Genomic DNA, 16,555 nt, shown 5'->3' with positions numbered 1-16,555 from the left:
TCTCCAGCCTGTCCAGGTCTCGCTGAATGGCAGCAAAGTCCTCTGGTGTGTCAGCCACTCCTCCCAGTTTTGTGTCATCAGCAAACTTGCTGAGGGTGCACTCAGTTCCCTCATCCAGGTCATTGATGAAAATATTAAACAGCACCGGTCCCAGCACCGACCCCTGAGGAACTCCGCTAGTCACAGACCTCCAGCTAGATTCTGCGCCATTGACCACAACTCTCTGCCTTCTTCCTTTCAACCAGTTCTCGATCCACCTCACTACTTGATCGTCAAGCCCACACTTCTTTAGCTTATCTATGAGGATGCTGTGGGAGACAGTATCAAATGCCTTACTGAAATCAAGAAAAACTACATCTACCGCTCTACCATCATCCCTCCACCTAGTCACTTCCTCATAGAAGGCTATAAGGTTGGTCATACATGACTTCCCCCTCATAAAACCATGTTGGCTGTTCTTAATGACCCCCTCATCCTTGATATGCCTAGTGATGGAGTCAAGAATAAGTTGTTCCATCATCTTTCCAGGGATGGAGGTAAGGCTGACCGGTCTATAATTACCCGGGTCCTCCTTCTTGCCCTTCTTATAGATTGGTGTGACCTTTGCCATCCGCCAATCCTCAGGCACCTCGCCCGTTTCCCACGACTTACCAAAGATGATGGAGAGTGGCCTAGCAATGACCTCCGCCAGCTCCCTCAGCACCCGTGGGTGCATTCCATCCGGACCCATCGATTTACAGATGTCCAGTTTGCATAGCTGATCCCTAACCCAATCCTCATCTACCAAAGCAAACTCCTCCTTTGTCCTGACTCCTTCCGGGGCTATAGAAATCCGGGGCCCTCGGGGAGAGTCTGCAGGAGTAAAGACAGAGGCAAAGAAGGCATTCAGCACCTCTGCCTTCTTTATATCCTCTGTCTCCAGGGCACCCACTTCGTTCAGCAGTGGGCCTATATTGCCTCTTGTGTTAGTTTTATTTGCTATGCATTTGAAGAAGCCCTTTCTATTGTCTTTAACCCGACTAGCAAGATTGAGTTCCAAGGAGGCCTTAGCTGTCCTAATTGCCTCCCTACATCCTCTAACAACTGTCCTATATTCCTCCCAAGCGGCCAGCCCCTCCTTCCATAATCCATAGATTCTCCTTTTCCACTTAAGTTTGCCCAGCAGCTCCTTGTTTAACCACCCCGGTCTCCTAGATCCCTTACTTGACTTCCTACTCATTGGGACGCTCCGATCCTGAGCTTGGAAGAAGCGGTCCTTGAATGCTAACCTACTATCTTGAGCCCCTTTACCGCCTAGTACACTTTCCCATGAGACTTCCCTTAGCAGTTGACTGAAGAGGCCAAAGTTGGCCCTTCGGAAATCCAGAACTGTGGCTTTGCTAGGTATTCTATTCCTCCCACACAGGATCCTAAACTCCACCATCTCATGGTCACTGCAGCCAAGGCTGCCATTGACCGTCACCACTTCGACCAAACCCTCCTTGTTGGCGAGTACTAAATCTAGCAGCGCTGCTCCCCTAGTTGGTACGTCCACCATTTGCATTAAGAAATTATCATCAATGCACTCGAGGAACCTCCTAGACTGTGAATAACTGGCTGTGTGAGTCTTCCAGCAAATATCGGGGTAGTTAAAGTCCCCCACGACGACTAAGGCATGTAGTCGCGAGGCTACTTCCAGTTGCCTGTAGAAAGCCTCATCAACTCCTTCGTCCTGATCAGGAGGTCTGTAATAGACCCCCACAACTGTATCACCCGTACCAGTCTGCCCCTTGATTCGTACCCACAGACATTCCACTTGCTCCTCGTCCGACCCTGGACAGAACTCAACACATTCTAGTTGCTCTCTCACGTAAAGAGCAACTCCACCACCTCGCTTCGCTGACCTATCTTTCCTAAAAAGGACATAGCCATCCATGACCACATTCCAGTCATGTGAACTGTCCCACCATGTCTCTGTAATTGCCACTAGATCATAACCTTTAGCCTGCACACAGACTTCTAACTCCTCCTGTTTATTCCCCATGCTGCGTGCATTGGTGTACAGGCATTTCAGGGAGCCAGTCCTAGTACCCTTTTTCCCCTGCGGGACAGGGTCTAAAAAGCTATCCTTTCCCACAAGTGAAACAAGAGATTGATAGTCCTCCTTAGCCCGCCATCCTTCAATCCCTAGCATGTTCCTCTTGGGCTTGTCCCCAACAGGCCCAGTTAAACCCCCTCCCCCCTTCCTAACTAGTTTAAAGCCCTGTCAATAAGCCCTGCTAACTCCTGCCCCAAAACCCTTTTTCTTCTCTGGGACTGGTGTATCCCGCCTGTCACCAGCAAACCAGGTGTCCCATACAGCAGCCCGTGACTGAAAAACCCAAACCCCTGCCTTTGGCACCAGTCACGTAGCCATACATTAACCTGCAGAGTCTTCTTATATATCCCTTCACCCTCGCTCTTCCTCTTCATCCTTCCTCTTTCTTTGAAACAGTAACTCTTGCCTTTTCCAGGATTGGAACACGTTGCCTTCAATAAAGTTTATTCACACCTTCATGTTTAAGAACTGGTTATTATTTCAGATTTTTATACTGCATTGCAATTAGGATTTTTTTATTTTTTTCCTTTTTGCATTTAACATATTTTTCAAACACACAAAATAAAAACATAAAATAAATGTGCTTATTGGTTCATTTAATATAAATACCCTTCTCTCTACAAGTTGCTTGCAGAAAGCTCCTCCTCCAAATTCCTCTGGAACCACCTGCCCATTTTTATATTGCGGGGGATTGGATGGACGCATAAGGAGGTGCTGCTTTTTCTCAATGCAAATCTCACAACGGAAAGAGAATAACGATGGATATGGGTCCAATCCAGCTACTTCCATGAAAAATAAAAAGAGGAAGAATATGGTTGTTCTTTTGCCATCTGACAGGAACTTTCAGTGTCTCTAGAACACCTAAGATGAGGTTAAGCTGTGGTGTTTTCTATCTGTGTTACAATAAACATTTTTGTTGTAAAAGCAGAGCTTTGAAAGGCTTTTCCAATTCCTCTGCCAATAAAATCTGTAAAACTGGTAAGATTACCACCAGAGCTATGTCATTGCATAATTTTATTATCAGAGCACTCTAGAATAAAAAAACACCTAAGAAAAAATGAAATAAAGATATCCATTCCTTCAGTACCATAATTCAGTCAGAGATGGAACAGAAAGGCTGGCAGATTCCAAGCTCTGACTCTTTCACAAAGAAGGAATACTCTGAGCAGGTTAACAAGTAGCCTTTTTGGTGCTTTTTTGCAGCTAAAACCAGATTTACCTCCTGGTTTGCTGAACACAATATAACAGTGTTCTATTTACACTTCAGGAGTAACTCCAGAAGCCCTAGGGGAAAAAGACAAAGTTTTCTAGAAGTTTTCAAACGCAACAACAAGAATTAAGCAATATGTGAGGTTTGGGATATTGTTAAAAGGGGTGAAGAGGGAAAATGGGGAAGAGGTCAGTAACTGAAGAGCAGAAGGTTAGAGGCTGCCTGCTCATTTTAGGGATTTGTACTGAGGAAGAGATCAGGCTTGTTTAGCTGGATGACTGATTTCATCTGGGAGATGTGATTTTCTGTGTGCTGGGTAGAAGGAAAGGGAAAATCAGGAATAATTATTTTTGGCAGAATTAGGTAATTCCCAGTCCCAGCCATCTTCGCTTGGTTACCAGCTGTTACTGCTGAAAAGTATTTTGTGTTATACTATTAATTCTCTATTTGTGTTCCTCTACCTGATTTCTATTGCTTTCTCTGTTGCTTTTACTCTAAATTTCCTGTCACTTTGAAATCCTGCTTTGTAAATTATTGCTGCAGCTCTAGAATATTTACAACCCTTATTTTACTGATATTTTTACGCATAGCCATAACTCCTCCTGAATGTATTTCTGGTCTGCAAATGCATAGGTTTTCTTCAGTTCGTATAATTAATCTGCTGCATATTACCTCAAGTTCAGTCTGCTGTTGCAAGCTAGTCTAAGTGACCTGTATAGAGAAAACCAGCAATGAATACAGGCTGAAAAGTTTTTGGTGTCCTTAATAATGTGGTCACACATTATATGGGATACTTGAAAGCAAGTAGAACCATAAAATATTCCAAATAGCCATCAAAATAAATTTGCACCCTACAAACCTTTTATGTCCCAAAGGATCTGATAGCTCAGTGACTAATCTAGTGATACAGTAGGAGAAACCTAATCTCAGAGTCCATGAGGCCAATACTAAACTATTCTGTTTACTCCAATTTAAGCACATATTCAAGTTTGGCTCTCAATTATCCATATTGCAAATGTATTGGTTTGTTCTCTGACTGATCTTGGCACACATGGATTGTTTCTCAAACTGGGAAAATTGGTTTAGAGGTGAGCAGTACACAGCAACAGAGTCAGGCTTGCCAAAAGTTCTGTTAGCTGTGTTTCTCCAAGTATTTCTCTGTAAAAGTCTCCCCATATACTCAGGTTCAGTATTCTAGCAAATTAATTAATGGGAGGATGCTTTGCATCCCTGTATCAAGACGACTGACACCTGACTGATACCTAGTGGCTGAAGTGCACTCTATAGTATCAGAAAAGCATGTAACTTAGCCATGTAAACACAGCAATGCAAAGCATTTTCTAGAACACCTTTCAGGCTATTACACAACAGTTAATTTGATTCAAGTTTAAAATACAGGTATAACTGATTGTATTTTGACATTACTAGTAAAGTATTCCAATCTTTGTTGACCTGTTAGGGCAGGGTCTCTGGCACTTGTCTGTTCCTGTTTTGGCCTAAGCTGCTTTCAGGTTGTACAATCCCCTAGAGATCAAGCAGCTATTGCCAATCTGGAGTAGCTGAAGCCCTGAAAATATCATGTGGAATAAAGGTTTGACACCCCTTGGCTGCCCTCCAACAATGCCTCTAGCAAGCAATAGCCTTTTTTTCAACTGAGGCTGGCAAATTGTACAATTTTTAAACTTTAACTGGGAGCCAACAAGAAGGACACAGCCTGATACAAAACATTGCAAAAGAACCCTAGGTAGATTTATGACTAAGGAGGAAAAAATCCTACTATGAAAATTGTATCAGTCTTAGTGAGGACCATGGGATACTTCCAGCTCATCATAATCCATCATTCCCTCCCCTGGTTCTTCCTGAGGAAATACCAACTCCAAGGAAAAGCAAAGCAAGGAAAGTGTTATTTTCCAAAAAATGGTTAGCAGCATACATTTGTAGCTGATGTTTTTTAGAGTGAATATATCAATTACTGCTTCTTTAATTCTAGGTTTTTATTATTCCTCAGCACTAAACTGGCAGAGCACAAAAGATGTGTAACTTTCATTTCCTGTGAGAGATGCCTAAGGAATGTCTTCCTGTCACCCAAGAATGTAAGCTGCAGAAGAATCCAACAGTGGTACGCCATCTTCATTCAGTTCCGTCTTAAGGAGGAGGTGTAATAAGAGAACACCTCCTTTAATACTGCCTCCTATTCCACTAATTCCTTCATGAAGAAAATGGAAGAACATACGGAATCAAAGTAAAACTTTTGGCTTTGAGCATCTCAGGAAGGGGAGTCCTTGGAAAATAGACTGTTTCACAACAAGGATGGACAAGTAGGAGCTACTTAATCACTTGAAAACATTACATTATTCTACGGATGGAGTGAAATAAAAAGACCCCTGTGGAGGGTTTAATGTAAATACTTTTAGCTGTGGAGGGCTTCATGTTAATATCTTAAGTAGATGGGATCTACCTCCCTATACCCTTCTTCAAAAACACACTTACCTATTTCTGTGGCCCATGCAGAGTATTTTGTCATTTGTATTGGCAGGTCTGCACTTTAGGTGCATGCTAAGTGCTTATGTTGTCATTATACATTATCTCTTTGTGTTCCTCCAGATCCTGGACAAATTACCTGACCTTTGTACTTCAAATACAGCATAGTCAGAGACATACCCTAAAATTTAAGAGGCAGTTAATTACAGGATAATTGGGGATTTCTGAGATATAAATAGAAGTAGACATTGCAAAAAATTATATATTAGTTACTTTTTGAAACACTGTGCCTTACAAACCAAAGCCAACCAGAATAGTCAGTCAGTTTACACATACATTGCTAGTATGACCTTAAATAGAAGCTTAAGATAGAAATTGCTTACCCCTTCTTACAGCCACCATGACTGAGAGATGCATTTTAAATGTTATGTCATTGGTTCCGTCCTTTGGGCTACCTCACCCTAAATTCCTTTCTGGCACAGAGGAAACTAGATTGACATTTCTTGATGAAATTTAACAAGGGCAAGTGTAGAGTCTTGCATCTGGGGAAGAACAACCCCATGTACCAGTACAGGTTGGGGGTTGACCTGCTGGAAAGTAGTGAAGGGGAAAGGGACCTGGGGGTCCTGGTGGATAGGAGGATGACCATGAGCCAGCAATGTGCTCTTGTGGCCAAGAAGGCAAATGGCATCTTAGGGTGCATTAGAAAGGGAGTGGTTAGTAGGTCAAGAGAGGTTCTCCTCCCCCTCTACTCAGCCTTGGTGAGGCCGCATCTGGAATATTGCGTCCAGTTCTGGGCCCCTCTGTTCAAGAAGGACAGGGAATTGCTTGAAGGAGTCCAGCGCAGAGCCACAAAGATGATTAAGGGAGTGGAACATCTCCCTTATGAGGAGAGGCTGAGGGAGCTGGGTCGCTTTAGCTTGCAAAAGAGGAGACTGAGGGGTGACCTCATCAATGTTTACAAATATGTGAAGGGTAGGTGTCAGGATGATGGAGCTAGGCTTTTTTCAGTGATATCCAGTGATAGGACAAGGGGCAATGGGTGTAAACTGGAACATAGGAAGTTCCACGTTAACATCAGGAAGAACTTCTTTACTGTAAGAGTGACAGAGCACTGGAACAGGCTGCCCAGGGGGGTTGTGGAGTCTCCTACACTGGAGATATTCAAGGTCCGCCTGGACAAGTTCCTGTGTGATGTACTGTAGGTTACCCTGCTCTTGTGGAGGGGTTGGACTAGATGATCTTTTTAGGTCCCTTCCAACCCTTGGGATTCTGTGATTCTGTGATTCTGTGACATGTGAAAAAATAAATGTCTGCTCACAGGTTGTTAGTAAGTCTGCTATGCTACTAAAAATATTTTCAAGCAACTTCTGTGAACAAATTCCCAACCTTTTTTCACATATATCACAGGAATTGACATTTCACTTTGTCTCTGTCTGTGACAAGACCAATGCAGAGTAAGTTTACTTTTCCCTGTCTTTAATATCTGAATCTGAGCGCTGACACACATAAAGATAGCAGTTTGTTTGCTTTTTTAGATACTTTTCTGCTGTCAGACACTGAAGGACCAAGATGCTTACCTGCTTTTACAATCAAGGTCTCTGGATGTGTTGTACAAATCAACTTCTAAAGTACAGTGTGCACTTATAGATTTGAATGTGACACCAGGAAAAAAAAAGTATGTTAGAGGCTCATTGCAATAACTGTTTATGTTATTCAGTTAAAAGCCTTTTTCTTAAACGGTAGGTTAAAGTTTAAAACACTGCAACACTACAGTTAAATGACATTATCAGCTTTTCAACAGTGACACCAAAAACAGATTATGATTTGAAACCTGACCCTATCCCACATGTTTGGTAGAAGTGGAAAAATGTCTCTATGTGGAACATCTGTGACTGGCCTTCTGTTTGCTTTGATTTTTTAAGCGCATTTCAGAGCCTTATTGGCACTTGTTAATATGTTTTATATAAGAAAGTACAGATTCTTTGACATTTTTCCAAACACTGTATTATGAGTAAGCACTTAAATACAGTGAGTGTGGACAGGCCTGAGTTGTATTTATCAGCTGAGACATGTAATTTCTTAGCACTTGTACTTTATACTAGTTGCACTTGCCAGTTTCTTGTATGGATATGATCATTCAATGCAAGACTGTGTCCCTGAAGCTAAATTGGAAGCTGAATACTACTGTGCTTATTGGGGCATGTAGGCATCATGGACAAGATTTCAAAGTGTGTTGACATAAAAATGCACTGTTTCAACATAGTGTATTGGTCTAGCATGAAGAACAATAATCTAATCAGAGCATGTACTTATCAGTTTGGGTACAAGATAAATTATTCAAACATTCCTGTTAATTGACAGACAGTTTAATAATTTTAATTTGAAGTCTCCCTTGGTGGTGGATGAAATTAAGGATGAAATTAAAAAGTTATATTGAGTTGAATGATATACCAGACTTCACCACACATGAGCACCCACAATGGGAATTTTCTAAAGGGATTATTACAGGAAGGTTAATTAGCATTTCATCTGGGTAAATGGTAACATATGAGCTAAGGCAAACCTATATAAAATATTGAAAAAGAAAACAAAGAAAATGTAAAAAAACCTCTGAAACAAACAAAAAAAAAAAAACCAAAACCTGCATAAAAAAGAGTTTATTAAGTAAATAACATGGATAAAAAATCATTATATTGCTTATTAATTAAAAAGGAGGCATTTTCTTACATACTCAAAGCAAATACAATTTTGATTTAGGAAGTTCAGGGAAAAAGCTACTGATGTATGTATTTCCAGAAAGAAATCATGGAATTAAGCCATTATGAAGAATCCACAACCAATCCTCAGAGTTACAATTATAAAAAATGAGCTTCATTTTTCAGTAAGTCTTAACATGTAATTATCAGATCTTCATAAAGCTAGATCCATTAGTCATGTTTAAAACTTAAGACATTAGATTTTAAGTGTTGAAACCATGAATTTAAAAGATATGATTACATGAGAAAGTAAGTCCTGATTTTCTTGTCATTTAGTGAATAAAAATGTGTTTTTAGACTTAAAAAAATCTCATTCACTGAATAGGACCCTATCTGCTTCTAGCAGATTACCAGTACAGCACAAATGTCTTAAGATTACTCAGAAGGATATTGCAATTCAGAACATGGAAGATCACCTAATGAATAACCAACCCAACTAGAATGTTGCCGAATTCATGACAGATGAAACATTGTTTTTAAATATTTAATAATGGGCTATCACAGCTCTTTTTTTCTCCCCTTTTCCAATCAAGTTACTGCACTCAGGCTTTAAATATGTTTTGCAAAGTTCAAGGACCAGACAAAGACATCTTGTCATGAACACAGGTAATACTACCTATTCACTGCAGACTCTCCTGAGCTTTGTCTATAGGCTCAGGAGTGGTAAATATACTCCACTGTTACAGTACAGATACCAATTGACTGAAGTTGCAAACTGCACCAAGTAAATACATATAGCGAGGTCTTCAAACAGGAACATCTGCTCCAGGTGCTATGGGAAAACAGCCAAGAGACAAAGGCATATCCAGGAGAATGAGTGCTGAAAATAGTTTGTCAGTGTGAGTTTTCTAAGAAGCAGAGGTGCCCTTTCTTTCTGGTCTCTTCCTGAAGAACAGAATGATCTGATTTACATTTATTCCAAAATAAACTCCAGGTAAAAAAAAAAAAAAAAAAAAAAAAAAAAGCAAACCAAAAAGCCCCCTGCAAAAAAACAGGCCAAAAATAAATCAGACTGCAAAAATAACAAGGGTCTTCTTAGGCTGTAAACTAGATTTAATCTTTATCAGAATTTTAGTAAAAAAAATATTTTGTAGGCTTTTAGAAACAATTTAAAATTCTATTAATGTTGTTGTACTATTTCCATTTCTTTAAATAGCATTTCCAAGCAGGAAATTCTTCCCAAGCAGGGATGAATAAAAAAGTCATATTTGAACTAGTCTGCCCCAAACTCAGAAGAAACAATTAACTTTCACACCTCATTACTACCCCAGCATTCTTGGATTTAGATTTCTTTTTTTTCTTTTTTTTTTTTTTTTCTGTGTTTATCATCTGTCTTCTTAGGTATCCAGAAAATATCTGAAGTAGCGATGAAACTTCTTGTGGCCTCCAAGGGATATTAAAAGTGAGCTAATTAATGGGGAGGAAGTTTTATCAACACAAAATCCATTCTGGGTTACTTTAAGGTCTACCTGAAACATAACAAAATACAGGTCTTCCAGGAATTTACATGTATAATAGCTCTTTATGTAATTGGTGCTGTTTTCCCTGCATGTTTGTATGTCATGTACATAAGGAAATATGTCATGTTCCCTATGTACATGAATACAGATAAAATTTCTGTGAAAACCACAGAACTATTGCCACCCATCAGCAGTGTGGAATGTAAGTAAGAGAAAGAACACTAATGGAATGAGAAACAGTACATTTCTGCTCTCATTTCCTGTACAGATGAAGAGATACTCTTACATTTGGAGAGCTCAGACATTCTAATCTCAGGGGATGGGAGAAGCCAATTGCTTAACCCTCAATCATCCTCTCCATTGCCAATAAATTGAGATTACATCAAGAGAGAATATCCACGGTAGTGTTCTCCTTGTGTTTAGAAATCTATCATCACCATCAGAGAGTCAGTGGGAATTTGTATAGCAGGTTTTGTGTTATTAGAATGGATATAAAATCTTCTTCCTGCAGGTGGCGTTTTGAATGAACATTATTTTGTTTGTTTCTAGAGAAGAACTGATAGAGCATCTAGTTTAGAAAATATTATGTATCAGAATTCTGATTGTGTTGAACTGAAAATAAAACAAAACAAAACCCAAAACCCTAGCAGAAATATCCCTCCCTACAAAATATGCAAAGCAATTAAAATTAGAATAATTTAAATTTATTTACTTATTTTTATATTTGCAATTATCTTCTGTACATCAAACAGCTTTCCTCATTAACACTGTTTACTAGGGCATCCTCCTACTTCTCTTCATGTCTGTAATATAAAGACCACCTCTTCATCAGATTCACAAAACTTTACGTGAGATTTCCATGTTGTAGAACATGACAGGAACTGAGGCAGGTTTTCTCAGGCCTGTGGTTTATATTTATATATGCCTGGGCAATTACTGACTGGTTTATAGTTATCTTTAAAGTCATTTGATCTCCAGATGTATTAAGAGAAATAAAAATAAAAGCATATTATTCACATCCACTGAAGTAGACAACACAACTGCACATATTTAGAAAATAAATAGCTAAAGGAATGAGATAAAAAATGGCCATAACTTTTGTATGCTAACTTTAAAAAAACAATGGCTTTCTTGCAATCCATTCCTAATTCATCTCATTTGCTGTATTTCCCTTCTAAATCATCTCAGAAAAGATTTTGCTTTAAGTGTTATCTCCACTAAGGATATGGATACAAGCTTTTTTTTTGGGGTGAAGCCTATAACTTTCATGCAGTCTTTCTGGTGAAATCTTCCAGTGTTTTCCAAAGAGTTTTGGAGATTCTTTTCCTCAGACTTATTTTTTTTTTCCCCTCCTTGTTTGCTCTGTGCAAAGTTTAGCTAATCATAGAATCATAGAATAGTTAGGGTTGGAAAGGACCTCAAGATCATCTGGTTCCAACCCCCCTCCCATGGGCAGGGACACCTCACACTAAACCATCCCACACAAGGCTTCATCCAACCTGGCCTTGAACATTGCCAGGAATGGAGCATTCACAGCCTCCCTGGGCATCGATTCTAGTGCCTCACCACCCTAACAGGAAAGAATTTCCTCCTTATATCCAATCTAAACTTCCCCTGTTTTAAGTTTGAACCCGTTACCCCTTGTCCTATCACTACAGTCCCTAGTGAAGAGTCCATCCCCAGCATCCCTATAGGCTCCCTTCAGATACTGGAAGGCTACTGTGATGTCTCCATACAGCCTTCTCTTCTCCAGGAGGAACAACCCCAACTTTCTCAGTCTCTCTTCATACTGGAAGTGCTCCAGTCCCCTGATCATCCTCATGGTCCTCCTCTGGACTTGTTCCAACAGTTCCATGTCCTTTTTATGTTGAGGACACCAGAACTGCACACAATACTCCAGGTGAGGTCTCACGCAAGCAGAGTAGAGGGGCAGGATCACCTCCTTTGTCCTGCTGGTCACACTCCTTTTGATGCAGCCAAGGATACGGTTGGCTTTCTGGGCTGCGAGTGCACACTGCCGGCCATGTTAATTTTCTCATTGACCAACACCCCCAAGTCCTTCTCCGCAGGGCTGCTCTGAACCTCTTCTTTGCCTAACCTGTAGCTGTGCCTGGGATTGCTCCGACCGAGGTGTAGGACCTTACACTTGTCATGGTTGAACTTCATAAGGTTGGCATCAGCCCACCTCACAAGCGTGTCAAGGTCCCTCTGGATGGCATCCCTTCCATCCAGCGTATCAACCAAACCACACAGCTTGGTGTCATCAGCAAACTTGCTGAGGGTGCACTCAATCCCACTGTCCATGTCAGTGACAAAGATGTTGAACAAGACTGGTCCCAACACTGATCCCTGAGGGACACCACTCATTACTGGTCTCCAGCTGGATGTTGACCCATTGGCCATGACTCTTTGTGTGCAGCCATCCAGCCAGTTCTTTATCCACTGAGTGGTCCATCCATCAAATTGATGTCTCTCTGATTTAGAGAAAAGGATGTTGTCTGGTACAGTGTCGAACGCTTTGCACGAGTCCAGGTAGATGACATCAACTGCTCTACTCTTGTCCATCAGTTCCGTAGCCCCATCACAGAAGGCAAATTGGTCAGGCAGGATTTCCCCTTAAATAAACATGTCATATTTTGAGACCTGGTATCGCTTTGTGTACTGGTGTACTGGACTGGCTAACTAGCAACCACACTATTGAAAAGCACAGCTGAAAGAAGCTAAGCAACAACACTTTTACTGAAAAAGAATTACTTTATACACTCTTTGTCCCTCTCCAGGTGTTTTTTTTCCTTTTAAAACAGCACTCAACCATACAGTTTCCCACACCCAACCATCTGTTTAATCCATATACTGGTCAAATTCAATCAGTTAAACAGGCAAACGGTTCACATTTGAGTGTAAAAGTGTTTTATTTTAAATTTGGGCTTTAATACATGATATACTTCATCAACACTAGGCCACTGAAGATGAACAACAGACCACTAAATATATGAATACTTATGTCCAGTATCACACCTTAAAAGCTAAAAATTCAAGACAAGATAGTGCATCTTGTGCCAGTTTTTCTACTATATGATTCATCTTCTGAACTGTTCTACATAAATCTATATAATAATGTCATTTATTTCAATAGCAGGTTATGTTGCTTAATGTAATATTCTGAGACTAAATTACACTGTAAGAGCTATAATGGAGTTAAAATTAGCTGGGTGTGACAATTTTCCAGTTTCCAACTTTTTTTTTTTTTTCACTTAAATTTACTGCATCAACTAGATAAATGGTAGATTACAGAAGTTTTAAACCACATTCACTATGAAAAGAAAGCATTTTAGTTGCAGGGAGTGCCTCCCTTTGAAATTCTGAAGTTTACAACAGGAGGGACTGAAAACAATAATTTTTAGTGAAATTACAGTTTCCTCCCTTTAACAAATAGCTAAATGATCAGAGCACTCAGCTAGAATATAGAAGTCCTTCTGCTACTTATATTCACTGCCTAAAGTGAATTAAACTACAGATAGAAAACAGACTAGTTTTCAGTGTACTGTACAAGGACTACATTTATGATAGGTTTTCTTGAAAAGACTATGATGAGGCAGCAGAGGAGAACAGGGAAAGCCTGTCTTACTTGTCCCAGCTGTGGCTGCCTGCTGGGACCTTCTGGAAAAGGGAAAACTGGTTCCTTTCACCAGTATAGCTGAACATGGCCATCTGGGGAAAAAGTGTGGAGTACCAACTGTGGGCAGGAAGGAAATAAGACCACCACCAAGTAGAGAGATAGCAATAGAAATAAACAATGGAAGCTCCTGAGAGAAAGAGCATTTGCCTGAAACAGAGCTGACTCAAAGACGAGCTGCTGACATGCCAGCAATGCGATCCACAGCGAGTTTGGTTTGGCTCAGGAAGACATTTAAATCTTCTGAGCTGTAAAGCAAGGCTGAGAGAAAGGGTTTATTGCTACTTAATGTTTCTACCACTAATATATTGGAAGCTGTTGCTAAGTGTTCTCTGATGATGACTACATCATTTCCAATATCTTTTCCGAATGTTTATAGCAAAAAACATTTTCCCCCATCAGAATTCATGTTTACCTAAATTCTTAAACTTACATCTGTGATCTGCCATAGCTATACATTTTTTTAAAGTCTTCTGACAAATCTCAAATGACTTAACCAGCTGTTTAGAGATGGTGGGACTCTGTCTGATCACTGAATTTGTAATATTAGATGTATCAGTCGTAATGGTTTCTAAAGACATTTATGTTCTGCATCTAACTCTAAAGGAATTGTACCTGACTTTCGTTTCCCAAAACTAAGGTGTTTTTTTTGTTTGTTTGTTTATTAACTTTTTTAAGCTCTGAAACAAAGTATTTGTAAAAGAATCTAGATCTCAAAAAGCTCTGACCCCAGTTATGAAAAAAAACCCGTCTGTTTTCTGTTCATATATAGTCTGGGTTTACATCACTCTTCAAGATCAAATAACTTCCTGGTGAATCACTCTATAGCATATACTGACACTTAGTTTTGACCTAGCACATGAGTTCAAACGTAATTTTTTTTTCCTTAAGTTCTCCTTGAAAATGCTTAACCGTTATTGATAAACATTGTTTCCTGTGTCAGTTTTTATATCAGTGTAGAGAAAACACTGGAAAAACTGGGCTTTATTTCATTACTTTTTTTATACCATTCCTTTATTTGCAGTGAGGGTGATCAAATATTTTGAGAGGTTTTCCAGGGAGACTGTGGGATCTGCAGCACTCATGGGTCTGTGCAACCTCATTCAACTAACTCTTCTTACATGAAGGAGATGGAACAGATGGTCTCCAGAGGTCCCTTCTATCCAGAAGTATTCTATAATTCTATAACCCTCTTGGTTACCCCTGTTGCTGAGTTTGTTAAAATTGTTCTGATCTTTCTTGACAAAAGAACAATTTAATTATGAAGCACGTAAGTATGATTCTTCTTTTTATTTACCCTATCATCTTCTCCTTGAATAAGTTAAATATAACTTCAATAAAACTTAATATGCATTTCTTGAGGCTGTCAATTTCGTGTATTATGGAGAAGACTGTTCAAATTTATCATTGTCCACTGTTGCTCTGTCACAGATCTCTATTACATTTATCAGAGTATCATAAAAACTTTATTATCCAACAGCTTTTGTATTGTTTTCTTAAGTGAAATTGAATAGCAAATTAAAGTGAGTTCCTTCCTCTGTTGCAATTTTAATGAGACCTAATCAAAACAAGTCATTTTGCACGATAAGCTAAACAAATGATGGGCAAAAAATTGCAGTAATTACTGATAAAATGTCTTCATTATTATCAGCTAATTCACTTTGACAGTATACCAAATAATATATAATTGAATGTTCTAAGTTGTTTTAGAGTTTATTATTATTTTGTCTAATGGACATTATTTTGTTGTAGTACTTTTGAGTATACTGCTGTCTTCTACACATAAATACATTAGATTTGTAATTTACATTAATTCATCTATAAATTTCAAGCAGTTTACTAAGTTTTAATTGTGCACTTCAGTATTCTAAAATGGCTGTGATTTTGTGTGTTCTTGTATTTTAATTAACTAGATTCAGCAGCTAGAAGTTCAAATTGTCCTGTTTTCAGACTTTAATCAGGTTTAGAATTTGATTCCCCAATGTGTTTCATTTGTCAGCATAACAATTTTCACTCCTAGATATGTAGGTAACCATAATGAAATTCAGTTCAGAAGTGTGACTTATTTTTCACTTATTAAAAGGTTATAATTTGTGATAAATCACAAGCATTTCATCTCCAAAATGAGAAGACTTTTGAATCAGCAAAACAGGGCAACAGAAGGATAGTTTTTCATGGAATCTGCTAGGTGCAGCTGTGTTGGCAGGTATATTCAGCTCAAAGAACAGTAGATTCATGCGGGCTGAATTGAAAACATTTCAGAGATCTTAACAAATCTCTTTGAAATGCAGAGTCAGCTGAAGTATTTTATGACATAAATATGCAAGACATTAGGTCTGGAAGAAATATATTTAAAAATACTTGAAGAAGAAATGTAGGTTTTATAAATTTTAGTGAAATTATCTAATTATGGTAAATGCTTGTAAGTATTTTTTGTCACATTTTTATTCTACTGAAAGAGGAGAAAGGAAGGAAATTATGAAGGTGCAAAGCTCAGGAGAAAAAATGTGTAGGCTGAGATAACATTATTAGGTTCTTTTAACTACCTTTGGAAAAGAAACATAGACTCACCAGGAGATGAAATTCCTGGAGTCAGCTTCTTTCATTATCTGAAGATATTTGTAACCATATCTTTCATTTCATGGGTATTTGCTAGCAGGAGAAATTTCCTAGCTCTTTGTTTTCGATGAAGATGCACTCTGCTTGAATAGACATTCACTGAAGCAAAGACTGAGCTCAGCTCTTCCAGCTCCTGAATACACTGCAGTGCTCCAAGTTTCATTATCAGGAATGCATTTTACACCAACAGAAAATTTCCTAAGGAAAAATAAGAACGGCTGTTCTTACAGCACTGCTTCCTCTGGTGGTTTGACATTTATTCTTCTTCAGTGG

The 16,555-nt window shown here is 39.1% G+C and overlaps 1 long non-coding RNA gene across 1 annotated transcript in view; it reads right to left on the bottom strand.

Moving 5' to 3' along the window:
- Positions 1-16,349, bottom strand: part of LOC136012759 (uncharacterized) — a 53,212-nt gene extending 36,863 nt beyond the window's left edge. Inside the window, exon 1 of the long non-coding RNA XR_010611942.1 lies at positions 16,235-16,349. This is a non-coding gene — a long non-coding RNA (uncharacterized LOC136012759). The remainder of the gene's footprint in view (positions 1-16,234) is intronic.
- Between the last annotated feature and the right edge of the window lie 206 nt (positions 16,350-16,555).

Source organism: Lathamus discolor, chromosome 4 (assembly GCF_037157495.1).
Source record: "Lathamus discolor isolate bLatDis1 chromosome 4, bLatDis1.hap1, whole genome shotgun sequence".
Taxonomy (NCBI): domain Eukaryota; kingdom Metazoa; phylum Chordata; class Aves; order Psittaciformes; family Psittacidae; genus Lathamus; species Lathamus discolor.
This window is presented reverse-complemented; position numbering and strand designations above follow the sequence as displayed.